This window comes from Lactuca saligna, chromosome 3 (assembly GCF_052625555.1).
Source record: "Lactuca saligna cultivar CGN05327 chromosome 3, ASM5262555v1, whole genome shotgun sequence".
Taxonomy (NCBI): Eukaryota; Viridiplantae; Streptophyta; class Magnoliopsida; order Asterales; family Asteraceae; genus Lactuca; species Lactuca saligna.
Window position 1 is genome coordinate 86,340,442 of NC_136419.1, and position 13,683 is coordinate 86,354,124.

At 32.0% G+C, this 13,683-nt stretch overlaps 1 long non-coding RNA gene across 1 annotated transcript; it reads right to left on the reverse strand.

Annotated features, from left to right (window-relative positions):
* Nucleotides 1-654: 654 nt before the first annotated feature.
* LOC145033830 (uncharacterized) lies at nucleotides 655-1,048 on the reverse strand. Its single transcript, XR_013677729.1, has 3 exons — nucleotides 993-1,048; nucleotides 833-901; nucleotides 655-714 (listed from the first exon to the last, which is right to left on the reverse strand). It is a non-coding gene; the product is annotated as an uncharacterized LOC145033830 (long non-coding RNA).
* Nucleotides 1,049-13,683: the final 12,635 nt, after the last annotated feature.

Here is a 13,683-nt window from a genome sequence, read left to right on the forward strand (position 1 = left end):
CAAATTGTGAGCTTTCAGTTTCACACCTATTATGAACAACAAAAATGAAATCAGGAAGATATAATATTTACAAATATAATCAATAACGAAAGAAAAGTAAAAACCTTTCTAAAGTACAAGTCCTATCAGACTTTGAATGTTTCAAGACTGCAGCAGCTACAAGAGGTACACTATGTGTTTAGCGATTTCTTTATGTTCATGTTGTTGTTAAAATACTATTGTTAGCATGTGCTACTGCTGCTTCTTTATCTGCTTGTGGTTTCTCTGTTTATTTTCTGCTTTTTTCTTCAACAATAATACTTCCTTTATCATCAGTTTCTAGCAGTTTACTTTCTTTATTGATTAGGGATTCAGATTGGACAACTTCATCACCAAGGAAAAACAGTTAAACGTTAAATACTAATATAAAAAGAACAACAACATTAAGAATACTTGGTAAATAAAACTTGCAGCATAAACATCGACCTAGATTCAATGTTGCTTGTGGAATGTTTGCCAATAGTAGTAGCCTTCGAATTGGATGCTTCCTGTAACAGAGAAAAGTTAACATTCCAAAGTTTAGATAATATATATATATATATATATATATATATATATATATATATATATATATATATACGTATGTATGTATGTATGTATCCTTACATTATTGGCAAATGAAGTTGAATCTACATCATGGTCCCTGATATCTTGAATTTCGTCATCATCTTGCACCTCCATTGAATATGAACAATTGAACATTTCAGTTATAGTCGATTATTTAACAGTTACCATATAAAGGATGTAAATTTGAAAAAGAAAAAACAAGATCTATGATAATTAAGATGAATACCAAGGATGCTTTGAATTTTAAATCTTCAAGGTCAAAATTCCAAGCACCAACACCTCGCTGATACTCACTCTATTTATAATCATTAACAAGAAAAAAGAATTAGACACACAAAAACTATAATTAGAAAAGAAAATAAAAAAACAAAAATGCTTCTTGTAACCATTGATATGGTTTCTTGCTCAGCTGAAGGCATCTTTTTAAGTGCTAGTTGGGCAGCATCTTTTGGCTGCATATAGATATTTATGAATTATATATAAATAAATGTGAAAATATAGTTTTATAAATTATACGGTGGATGCATACCTGGGGGGGCTTTTACACGATGCCAAAGTCGTGGCAAGTCACCAAATAATTTCTTGGCGGAGAATTATGGAGATTTAGCTTTCTTAAAAAAAGAAAGGTTTAACAACTTCTCAACATTGCCACCATTTCTTTAAAATACTGTTTTTTCACAATTGGGCCCTACTGTAAGGCTTTGGAAGAAAGCCTCTTCAGATGCAAGTGCATCATGTATTCCACGATTAAGCTTAATATCCTGTGAACATAGAAATGATGTTAGAAGATTGTATACTATTCACAACCTTTCTCAAATCATGTATTCCATGATTAAGCTTACTATGTTTTCAGAATTCAGATATATGAGGATTTGTTGTTTCAAGCACTAAGGAGATGACAGCTGGATCTGCTTCTGTTTGGTGATTTGATATCAAAATCACATATTCTCCCTGATGGTTTATTAATAATTATTAGGACTTGAACTAATCATATTCATATAATATAGAATAATAGAAACAAGTATGGGAATGAGAATGAGGAACCTAATTAAGTTGTTGTTCTATTTTAGTGAAAATGGGGAGTAAGTGGGCCCCCATTTCAGCTATGACTTCATAGCTCTGATCCACATTGACTTCTGGTTGGACATTCCTTAGACGAGAACTTACCCTTGTCATGGTTGTTTCCATTTGAGCAACATGAACAGATCCACCAATTTTTTCAGGCAGAGTGAGTGGGCCCCTGTTTTCTGCTATTTTTTCACAATAACTCACCAATGCGATGTCCATTTGTGATAGCATTACATGCACCTATAACCCCAGAAACACTTCAATCACGCCAAAACTTTGATCTTTTGTATGTGCAGAGGACATAAGTTCTCTTGTCATCAAGAGTAGTCTTAGAAAGCTTTGTAATTAAGTAAAAGAAAATGGGCCAAAGTAATTCCTTTTCATATCTTTATAGTGTTATCACAGGTCGCAAATTGTTAACATTTCTGTAAATTAAAGAAAAGCTTCAAAAGCCAAGCTTCAATTTTCAGTGGGCCATCTTGAAAGACAATCATGAAACAGAATATTACCTCAAATTTAGCTCATCTTTCCTCATCTTTAAGTTTAGCTCAGAAGCCATATGTCGCAAGACACAAGTCCTAATTTTTATAACAAATTAATTCCAAATCAAATAAATTAATTTGATCAGAATGTTAAAGAAGTACAAAAAGTGAAGCTGAAATTAATAAAATTGATAATATATACTATTATTTATACTTACAAGAGCCTTCCAAAAGCATCAATTATGTGGTTCCCACCTCCACCACCACCACAGTTGTTAATGGAACCCTTGATTGATCGAGGTTAGTTATCTAAATTTGATGAGTAGAGACTTGGAAGTGTAATGTCAGTGCATCCCATCTACTTCAGTAGCAGGGTACGAGGTTGCACCGTGTGAACTCAGGGATGGGGTCTGCAAGTCCAGTAAAGCTAACGCCACCCAGAGGCATATAAAAGTCAAACAAAAATATTTAAAATGTCATATATATGTAGGTTGTACTAAATTTAAGGAAATACAAGAGATTTATAATTATTAATCACAATGCATGGTACTTATAACTCCAACTAAAAGTATCCATGAGATTTCTCCCACTGAACACATTTACTAATTCTTGGTTATGAGTACTATCAGACATCACCTAAACTCAAAACGAAATTGGTATTAATGTTAGTAAACAAATGAAGTTAAATCTAGATTTCACAAGTTTAACCATTCATCCTAAACAACAGTTCTCATCAAATATTTGAAGAAAGTTTCTTGTCATTTTTTCCATTAACCATTTGCATAACTCTCTTACTAAAGATATAATAATATTATTAAAAAAAGCTCACCTGCCCAAGCATTACACTGTTGCCAGATAAACATTAAAATGAAGTCGATTTTCTACTACTCATGTCACAAGAGAATGATTTCCAGCCAAACATTACACTGTTGCCAAATCAACATGACAATGATGTCGATTTTCTACTAGTCCTGTCACAAGAGAATGATTTCCAGCCAAAACTTCAAAGGATGAAGGGACTATTATACCCTTTGGAAGCAAAGCCTCTAAAATCTGCAGTTTTTGGATAAAGAAACATGGTTCAAAACATTCCAAGATATAAACTTTATTAAGGAAGTCACATTGAAACCTATAGTTTAGTATCGGGTAAAGAGAGGGGCAGAATAGTAAATTTAGTCAGGAGTTTTAATGGCTACAAACAATGGTCAACGGATACCTCATTCGTTTACTAATAACTGTAATACAAAGTCAGCTTGCATCTCACAAGTTCAAATGGTGATCTTATTAAGCATGCCTGAAGAAAACAGATGATAAAACACATATAATAAGCTCATGAATCAGGAAAAGACAAGTTGGAATTAATACCTTAATTGCCTTAGGCATTTCATCAAATGACTTATAGGCGGTCGAGGTTTGGATAGGCTATCACTTGCGGATCGATGATGGCTACTGCCCATAGGACTACCAGATAAACACTGAAAACATAAACATAAACACAGGAGATTTAATATTCAAAATTTCATATGTCTGTCGAACTAGATTACTCACCCTCTCGGGAGCATGAGAGCTTAGCAACGAGGCAATAACTCTTGTTATCTTCTCTATCCAATCCATCTGATCAAGGTCGTGATCCCCTTATTTGCTGAACGGATGAAGAAAAAGCACCAAGGCTAGAAGCACAACTGGACTAGGGTTTGTAAATTTGAGGATTCGTTGTAGATGGAGAAGGGTAGAGGTGAAGAGGAGTTCAGTTACCAATTTTATGTTGAGATTATTGTGTCTAAATTTCGCCATAAAGATACGATCAAGAGAGAATGGTTTTCGATTTCTGGAAGGAAGCGAGGGTGTTACAGAGAGGGGGGATTAGACTCGCATGGAGATCTAAGGAGAGAGTGAGCGGTCTGCGATCTGATCGAGAGAGAATCGTCGCCATAAAGATACGATCGAGGAAAATCGTCTTGAGAGGGGAAGTTATTTGTGAAGAACTTGAAGCATTTGAAACCCTAGACCTTGATTCGATGTAACTTGATAGTGGCCATTGTAGATTGATAGATTGAAGACCTGGAGTGATCCCTTGTGAAGAAAGTTGCGCGATTACAGAGAGTCCTTGTTGACCGGATCCAAAGATTCCATCAATGGCTCTATCGGGATTGGTTAAATCCCTAGTTTGGAATGTGCTACATATGGTTCATGAACTTGCCAAGTCAATTAGGGTTTTTTTAATGAAAAATGAAAGGGGTTAATGGATTAGGATGATTTCGTACTTGAGAACAAAAAGAAAAAGAAGGAGACCTCGCAGATCAATTACGATTCACCTTCGAGCTTTACAGAGAGACGGGAGGTAGAGAATGAAGGGAGATCTAGAGGAGAGAGTATCAGAGAGGGGAGAGTGGATTGCAAGGATGAAAAATAGATAGAAGATAGAAAAAACAAGGCAGGTTTTCTAAATTTTGGGGATTTCGTTTCCCCCTTCATTAACTAAAAGCGCGTTTCATTAAAATTATAAAGTGACATGTACAGACGACGCGCGTTTAAGATTAAGCGCCCTACATGTTTCTAATTTTTTTTCGTGAGACACTAAATTAAGGGCACGCGATAATGCGTGACGTAAATCCTTAATTTTTTTGGAGAGATAACTCTATTTTAAGGGAACGTCCTTTTGCGTATCGTTAATCAGCGCGTGTCGTAAAAAGCGCGTCATTAAAGGTCTATTTTCTAGTAGCATGTGTCTTTATCATTTGTTGAATACATTAACTTACGCTTGTCTAGTCTTTCCAGACTTGACTAGAACATCTATTAGTAAGCAGACATTGATCTTAAGAATTCATTCAAGGTTTGTGTTTTCAAACCTTGTCCCTGCGCATTAATCTTGTTCTCACAGAAAGAAAAAAACTTAGTGACCAAATGTGTACAAATCAAAAAGTATATTACCCTTTTAAGTCATTATCCCATCACAAAACACTAAGTAAGAGGTATATTGATAGCTTTATTTAGACTAAATGTCTCATTTATAGCAAGGTGAGACTAAAAATCAACCTTTAAGGATCTTAAAACATTAAGGATTGCATTTTTGAAATTAAGACCAAATGTGCGAATTTAATAACACCTAGACTATTTCCATGATTTAATTTAAGAATGTTTTTTTAAAGAAAGTATTAATGAGATATACGACAAAACAAAAAAATTAGGTAACTCATGTTTTTTTTTCTCGAACGGAAGAGATTGTATAGAACCAAAACTATCAAGAAGCTAGATGGGATAAAATAAAAATATTACATAATAGCAAGTTGCGGATTTTGCTGCCATCCAACCCAATTAATTTTTATTTTAGACCTACTGTTACACAATAAAAATGACTAAGTAACAATGTTATCAAAAACCACTGAAGGTGTCATTTTAGAAACTCCAAACAACAACGCCTTCGTGAAACTTCAAATATGCCACCAAGCCATAGAAAATACCTTCCAAGAACTCTTTCACGGTGCCCGATAAACGAAGATTCTTGAACCACTCCAATCAACTCCATACGAAGAAATATTAGGAACCATAACCCTCCACAATCTACTAATTTGAATAAAAATACTAGAAGTTAAGGAGCACCCAAAAAACAGATGAGAAACCGACTTAATCTCCAAATCACAAAGAGGACATAAAATAGAAGGCACATCAACATCTCAATTATCAAGAATGAATCTAGTAGGAAGCATATCAAGGGCAAAACTCCAAGAAAAAACATTAATTTTTGTAGGGATAATACGAATCCACCTCGTTGGAAGAGATGAAACCGGAAGTAGCTTTTCATCAATATAAGCCCTTGCCAAAGCTACAAAAAAAATCACCATTCCACGATAAGGATCAGAACTGCCTATCTAAAACATCAAAAAGAAAAACATTCTCAAGTAACAACAACAAATTTTCCTAGTAGGTAGCCTCAACTCTCCCTTTAGATGACATTAAAGAAAGGACATCAAAGTGTCATACTCAAATTTCGACTTGACATCAATATGAGTTGAATTTTCCAAATTTAAAACTCTCGGGAATTGTTAGTTAAGAGGAACACCCCCAAACAAGGATCTTCCCAAAACCGAGTAGAATCACTATCCCCTATTTTTTATGCACAACTAAATCAAATTAACTCCCAAACTGCTCAAGTGTTAAACACCTTTAAGAATATCCCAAATGTAGACTTCTTATGAGAAGATCAAGAGCCATATATGCAACCAAAATTGCCATCGATTGATTTAATCACAAAACCCACAAACCCATAGGTGTAGAGAAGAAGCGCCAAATATATTTAAAAAGAAGAGCACGATTTAGAGCAAACAAACTACTAACTCCTAACCATCCAAATCGCTTCCGAGCAGTGACCTTCTTCCAACTAACTAGGGACAGTTTTTTCATCCAAGTCTATAACATCCTCTTTGATGAAATTTCTTAATTCAGGATTTGGGGACTGTAATGTGACCATGTAAAGGCCTTAGGCTTCAATGAAATGGAGTTTAGACTCTATTGGCGGTGTATGATGCTAGATAAGTGATCTAACCCTTAGATTGTTCGTTGGAAGTTAAGGGGTAAAAATGGAAAAATTATGTTTCAGGCTTCTTGCATAAATTAAGGATTTTAGTTAAAGATGTTTTTAGTCATATGTATCAAGATAGAATTATAGAGCTCGTTGATAACTTTCCGTGGATATAAATATCATTGAAAACGGAGTTGGGATGCTTAAGTTATGACCATTGGAAGTAAGGAAGGAAATGGGTTTTAGACAGTTGGTTGGGCATATTGCATGAAAGTGGCACGGTTGTCCTTTGAGTATGTTGTGCATACATAATGGTATGAAAGGAATACTTACATGACTATTGAACCCAATTTTTAGGGTTTGGATGTCACACCCCCAAACCAGAATGGCGGAAACATCCGGGGGTGAGTGACTTCACGTAGTACCATAACAGTTGAATATTGTAAAGAAAGTAACACAACCATTAGAAGTATAATAAAAACTTAGATTTTTGTGTGTATTACATGTTTCAAAAGAATATTACAAATATGATGATTCAATATATTTTAATAATAGACGCCTTAGCGTTCCTTCTCCAAAAGCTGATAGTTACCTGTATTACTGATTCCCTGAGAAATACAAGTAGTTTTGAAAAGGTATCAACAATTAAGTTTGTGAGTTCATAAGCGCTTTTATACTGAAATTTGTATGCCTTTAGTAAAAATAACCGAACGTGTTTCCCAGAAAATCCAATATTTTCTACATATAGTTTGAAAAGTTCCAAAGGTTTTGAGTGCAATAGTATCTTTCGTGCTAAAATGGTCAAGTTGTATTTATACTCAAATAATGTATTTACTGAATGCATTCAAAAGTCTCGTAAATCAAACTTATTTTAATACTTCCGTGTGAGTGTTATAACCATGCTATTGAGCCAGACTGTCTGTAACAACGTTCTTCAGGCGTTGTAGTGTTATGACATCTGTCACTCCAGACCTTCCGGTCTAACTGTAGCTAACAGTTTAGGTGCAGGATTGTCAATCCCGTATAGATCTATACACAAGTTTCACGCTCTCCCTCCAAGAGATTATGGTTTATAATACAGGACTTGAAATGCATACTTGTGAGTATGTTGAAGTTGAATGTCTCACAACACTTAGTATTAATAGATTTACGAAAGGAAAAGTCTATATTTCATGTAGATGAAAGTATTTCATTTTTCACTATGCTACACTCTGACTCATCCCTAAACTCAACCTTGGTCATATACAAGTTTAGAACACTTAAATGAACCCTTAAATAGCACCAGAAAGCAACAAAACAAGTTGATTATTGATTGAATTGACTAAATTTACAAGACAGAAGTTTCGGGTTGTTACAGGGTCAGATCTGAAGTTAGGGTAAAGTGTCTTAACGATTAAAAGCTTAAAAGTTAAGTTTGGGTTTGGGTCGTGTACGCTGAGCGCAAATATGACTAAGCCCAACGTAGTCAGTTAAGAACCCATTTTTCTGTCTTTGTACTCTACGCCCACCATAGATCTTGAGTACGCCGCGTGTAAGGTCAAAAATGTTGACCTTTGACTTTTTGACAAAGTGTACGTTTTTGTTCAATTTGTGAGGGTTTTGGTCTTGGAAGGGGCAAAATGGTCTTTTGCCTAAATTATGGATTAGACATGGCTTGGGACTAGCTGAGTATGGAAAATTACCTTAATTGTTAATTAGGGTTATTTGGTGTAAATAATAGGTGGAGTCTAGTTGTGGCAGTTCAGGTGTGAGTTCTATCAGTCAGCTGTGCAAGGTGAGTCTCTTCACTATTCTTACCTATCTGGTAGAATATATATGTGTTGACCAACCGGGTCTATTTGTTGTTACTATGATATGTGTTACTGTGTGTACTGAGACTTTAGGTAGTCTCCAGGATTACTGATAATCCACAGGGCGTGATGTTTGTCCACTAAGACTTCGGGTAGTCTCTAGGATTCCTGATAACCTATAGATATTATTTGTGTTGTGTTGAATGTGGTATCTTGGAAAAAACTCACTAAGATTTGTGGTGACGGTTTATGGTTTAAATGTTTTCAGGTTTTCTTATATTAAAGGAGAGGCATACCTCGATTACATTGCATCTATGGGGAGATTGTGCACATTATAACTTTTGATGATACTCTGATAATTGTTTTGATTTAAATGGTTTTATCTAAGATTTTCATAAGTTGTGAACTGAATTATCATTTAAAATTTTTAATGAAAATTTTGCGTTTAATTTCGGGGCGTCATAAAGTCCGCTTCAAAGAAAAAAAAATTCCTCAAAAATTCCATTTAAAAAAACGCATTTGGGGGGATTTATACAATGAGAGATACTAAGTAAATAACAGACCCAATACCGCCTTTTAATTATGGAGAATTTCGTATTATATCCTTACTAAATGTCTAAATATCATATTTATCCGACCTAAACTTTAAATATTGTATTTGTCATTTTTAATATTTTAAAATATCGTATTTGCCAAAATCTATTTTTTATTAGTTTTAAACATTTAATAACCATTTTTTATATTTTTAAATCGTTAAAGCTAAATTAAAAACTAGATGGACTTTCTTGCCCTTTGCCTTCTAAAACGACAGGAATTCTTAACACGATCATATCTCTAGTAGTCTTCCTTGTGATCAGCATCTGTGTTAACGACAACAAACAATTGCCCAAAAACAACAAAACATGGGTGGACTAAACTAAACAACAACAACAACAACAACAACAAAAACAACAACAACAAAAACAACATAAGCTATAATAGCAGTCAAGTAAAATCACTTCACCAAAAATAGCAACCCAGATACATAAAAATAGAACGAGAAGCAATAAGGGAAACCACAAATTAACATCAACAATAACTCTTGAATTCTAAGGGCTTCACCACAACAACCGAAAGAAAACCTTTGAGTAGTTCCAAAAAAGAAAATTCTTAATGGAAGCTTAAAAGAAGATAAATTAGTTAAATTATTAATTAGATATCTTACATATCAAATATCAATTTAACCTGAGGAAGAATCTAAAGTAAAATTGAAATAAAATATAAGTGTTAGAAGGAAAATTAAGTTGTGATTTTGATTCATGATCTAAATGGGATTCTTCAATTTTATTTATTTTTGTGTAAAATGAAATGGGGAATACTAGGAGTTCAACTAATCGACTTACAAACCCTTTTTGTGTGGTATGCTGCTACTCCTTGTATAATCGTCATCTAATAACAACATTAAGGCAAAATCGAAGATTGAGAGAGGACAAGAAGAAGGAAGATAGAATTACAATTACATGCTGCCTATACTCGATTGGAAGAAGGAAAATGATGACAGGGCAAGAAGGAGGATGTCGAGGTTAACATCGATGATGATGGTAGTAAGATTGCGAGAGACACATTTATGAGTTCCTTCCAATTCTGAACGGAATGACATATAGTCCATCTGGTTTTTATATTAATTCTTATGATTTAATATATTAATTCTAAGGATTTAAGAATATATAAAATGATTACTAAATGTTAAAATTATTAAAATAACAAATTTGGGTATATCCGATATTTTAAAATATTAATAAGAACAAATACGATTTTTAGATTTAATGTTGGGAAGTATATGATATTTAGACGTTTACTAAATTCTCCATTTTAGTTATTATGCATCTTTTAAATTTGATAAAATTGTCATAGTATAAGTTACAATAAATAATTAAGGGTGTACGTTTAATAAAACAAAATACCAAAAAAAAACTATATTTAATAATAGATGTATAAACTACAAAAATGGTTCCTGTGGTTTATCAAAGGTCACAAATTTAGTACCTATTGTTTTTTTTGATGAACATGATCTCCATGGTTTCCAAAACTTGCGTGAATTACTTTTTTTGTTTACGCCGTTATTGTTCATCCATTAGTGTGAGTATTTTGTTCTTTTCAAGCAACAGAGACTAAATTTGTGAGTGACTATGGGTAAACCAGAGAGACCATTTATTTAACTTTTTCTATATTTTATGTTTAAGAGATTGTGGATATTCCACCATTTCTTTTAAAATATTATTTATAACCCTTCACTTTGAACTTTGAAAAATATTACTTTTATCCTTTTATTTTCTAAATTTTCGTATGTAACCACGTATTATATATAATTTGATTTTCATTAATAATTTTTGTTCGTTAACCTAAAATAAAAATTATTTTGCGTGCGTATTTTTATATATTTTCCGGTATAGTTCAAGGTGGTAAACGTTTCGATTTTAATTTAGAAACTTTCTTTCATTAATTTTTTTAAAAAAAGTTACATGGTTTTTTTTATAACCTTGTCGGTTGAAATTCGAGTTTATCTAACTTTCGACGTAGTTTTTTTCTTGTTTTATTATAAACTTTAAGTACGTTTTCTATATATGAGATAGGTCAAAAATAATACATTTCATTGTTAATTTAAAAAAAAAACATATTATATTCGAGTTTATCTACGTTTCGACGTCTTTTTTTATTTTTTTATTTTTTTTTTGTGTTTATATTTGTGTACATTCCTATATATCATTCGGATCATATATAATGATTTTCGTTCGTTAACTTAAAAAATGTATTATATTTGAGTTTGTCTATATACTGATCTAACGTTTTTTTACATATCAATATAGATTCGACTTCGTCTACATTTCGACGTAATTATTTTATTTTATTTTTATTTTTAAAATTTTTTTTTTTATGTTTTCGTGCTTATTTTTATGTAAGTATTTTTTTTTTTTTCGTTTGTGTTTTTTTACGTCAAAATGTAACTTTTATCAATACAATCGTCAATATTCAAATTATAAAATTCAATGCTTATAATTATGGTTGTATATATTATGTGTGGACAAACCCATACGTAAGAACATACATAAAATAAGCATCAAAACGTCCAAAAAAATTTACATCGACACATAAAAAAAACACTCAAATTTATATCCACATGTGCATAAAAATAAGTAAGATTTTTCTCTAAGTTTAAAAAGGTACAATTTACAAAATGTAGACAAACTTGAAGATAATACATTTTTTTTAGTTAACAAACGAAAATTATTATATGTGATTCGAATGATACGTAAGAATGTACGTAAAATTAAGCACAAAAAATGTAAAAAAAAAAAATTACATCGAAACGTAGAGAAACTCGAATATAGTACATTTTTTTAAAATTAATAAATAAAAATTATTATATATGATCCGTCTCATACGTAGGTAATATATATAAAGTTAAACACAAAATGTAAAAAAGAACCTACGTCAAAACATAGACATCCTAAAATTTTAACTGACAAGTTTATAAAAAACCTCGTAATTTATTTAGAAAATCAACGAAACAAATTTCTAAATTAAAGTCGAAACATTGACCATTTTGAATTATACTGACAAATATATAAAAATAAACACATAAAAATATTTTTTTATATTAACGAATGGAAGTTATTAATGAAAAACAAATTATATATAATAGGGGTTAAATACAACAATTTAGAAAATAAAAGTGTCACAATAACATTTTTCAAAGTTGAAAGTGAACGATTTAAAATGATATTTTAAAAAGTAAACAGATGATTAAATACAACAATTTAATTAGAAAATAAAAGTGTTACAATAATATTTTTTAAAGTTGAAAGTGAAAATTTTAAAGTGATATTTTAAAAAGTAAATAGATGATCAACTCATAAACATAAAATATAAAAAGAAAATTACATAAATGATCTCTATGGATAACCTATGGTCACAAACTGAATCTCTGTTACTTGAAAAAGATCAAAATACCCTCACACTAATGGATAAACAGTAACATCGTCAGTAGAAAACGTCATTCATATAAATTTTGAAAACCATATCGATCATATTCATTAATTTTTTTTAAAAACACTCGGTTTATAACCTTTATAAACGAGAGAGACTAAAATCAACCTTTTTTATATATAGATCTCAACGATTGTCAACACCCTAAACTGATTCCTTCTAGCGTTATATACGGTATTGCCCTTGGAGTTTTAGAAAGATACATAAAATCCCTTATAGTTGATATTTCACATGGGATAAAGGGTGGTTCAGGAATTTATCCATGTCAGTCAATGAGGTTGAGACTTCAAAAGCAACCTACCACTCACTAAGACAAAATAAATATAAAAAAAATGAGTGGACCCAAGAACTGAAAGAGAAACCCCAAGCCTTAAATAAAGTAATAAACACAACAGGAACAGTGAAATATTTCAGTAAAGTGTACCTTGTTTTTAATATACGATTCACCATCATCCTCCCCTCTTGTAGAAGGATAATGACCCTACTTAATTTTCATGCATCTTATGCAACAAATTAACCCTCCAAAACGTATACCTCTCGCATTCTTCACTTCTACCTTTATAAGCATTAAGTACAAACCCTGGTAAACATTTCAATCATTTCTATAAATTGTGTAGCTAGGAAAACATGTACAACTCCAAAATGTATGTTGTATATGAAACTTTAAGTCTACAACTACTAACAAGTAACCTACATATTACATATACATGCATGTAAATGTGTGTGTGTATATAATATATAAATATATGTGGGAGTTATTGTTAATTTAATTTGGATTTATGACTTATGAGGTACAAATTACCCCAAACAATACGAATTTTCAGAAATCCAAAAAATGACAGTGAGATATTGATCTGTCTTCTGCAATGCATCTGTGAATGAAGATATCGAGGGTTTTGTGTGTCGTGTGTGGACCTTTCAATTCGTTCACATCTCTAAAAGACAAATCCTCTTCCATTTGACAGCCAAATTTGGGAATCCAAATATTTAAGGACATCTTCTCTCACTACTTTGCAATCGTTTTCAATCAATAATTATCTTACATTGTACCTCAATTTATTTGTATTCGTTCTGTTATATGATCAATAATTAATCGTACACTGTATGCGCATGCTTCCGTTGTTATCGTAAGATATATCTTCACCAAAATATATATTGATTGTGGAATTTTTTGGATAATGGAATGAAGCTT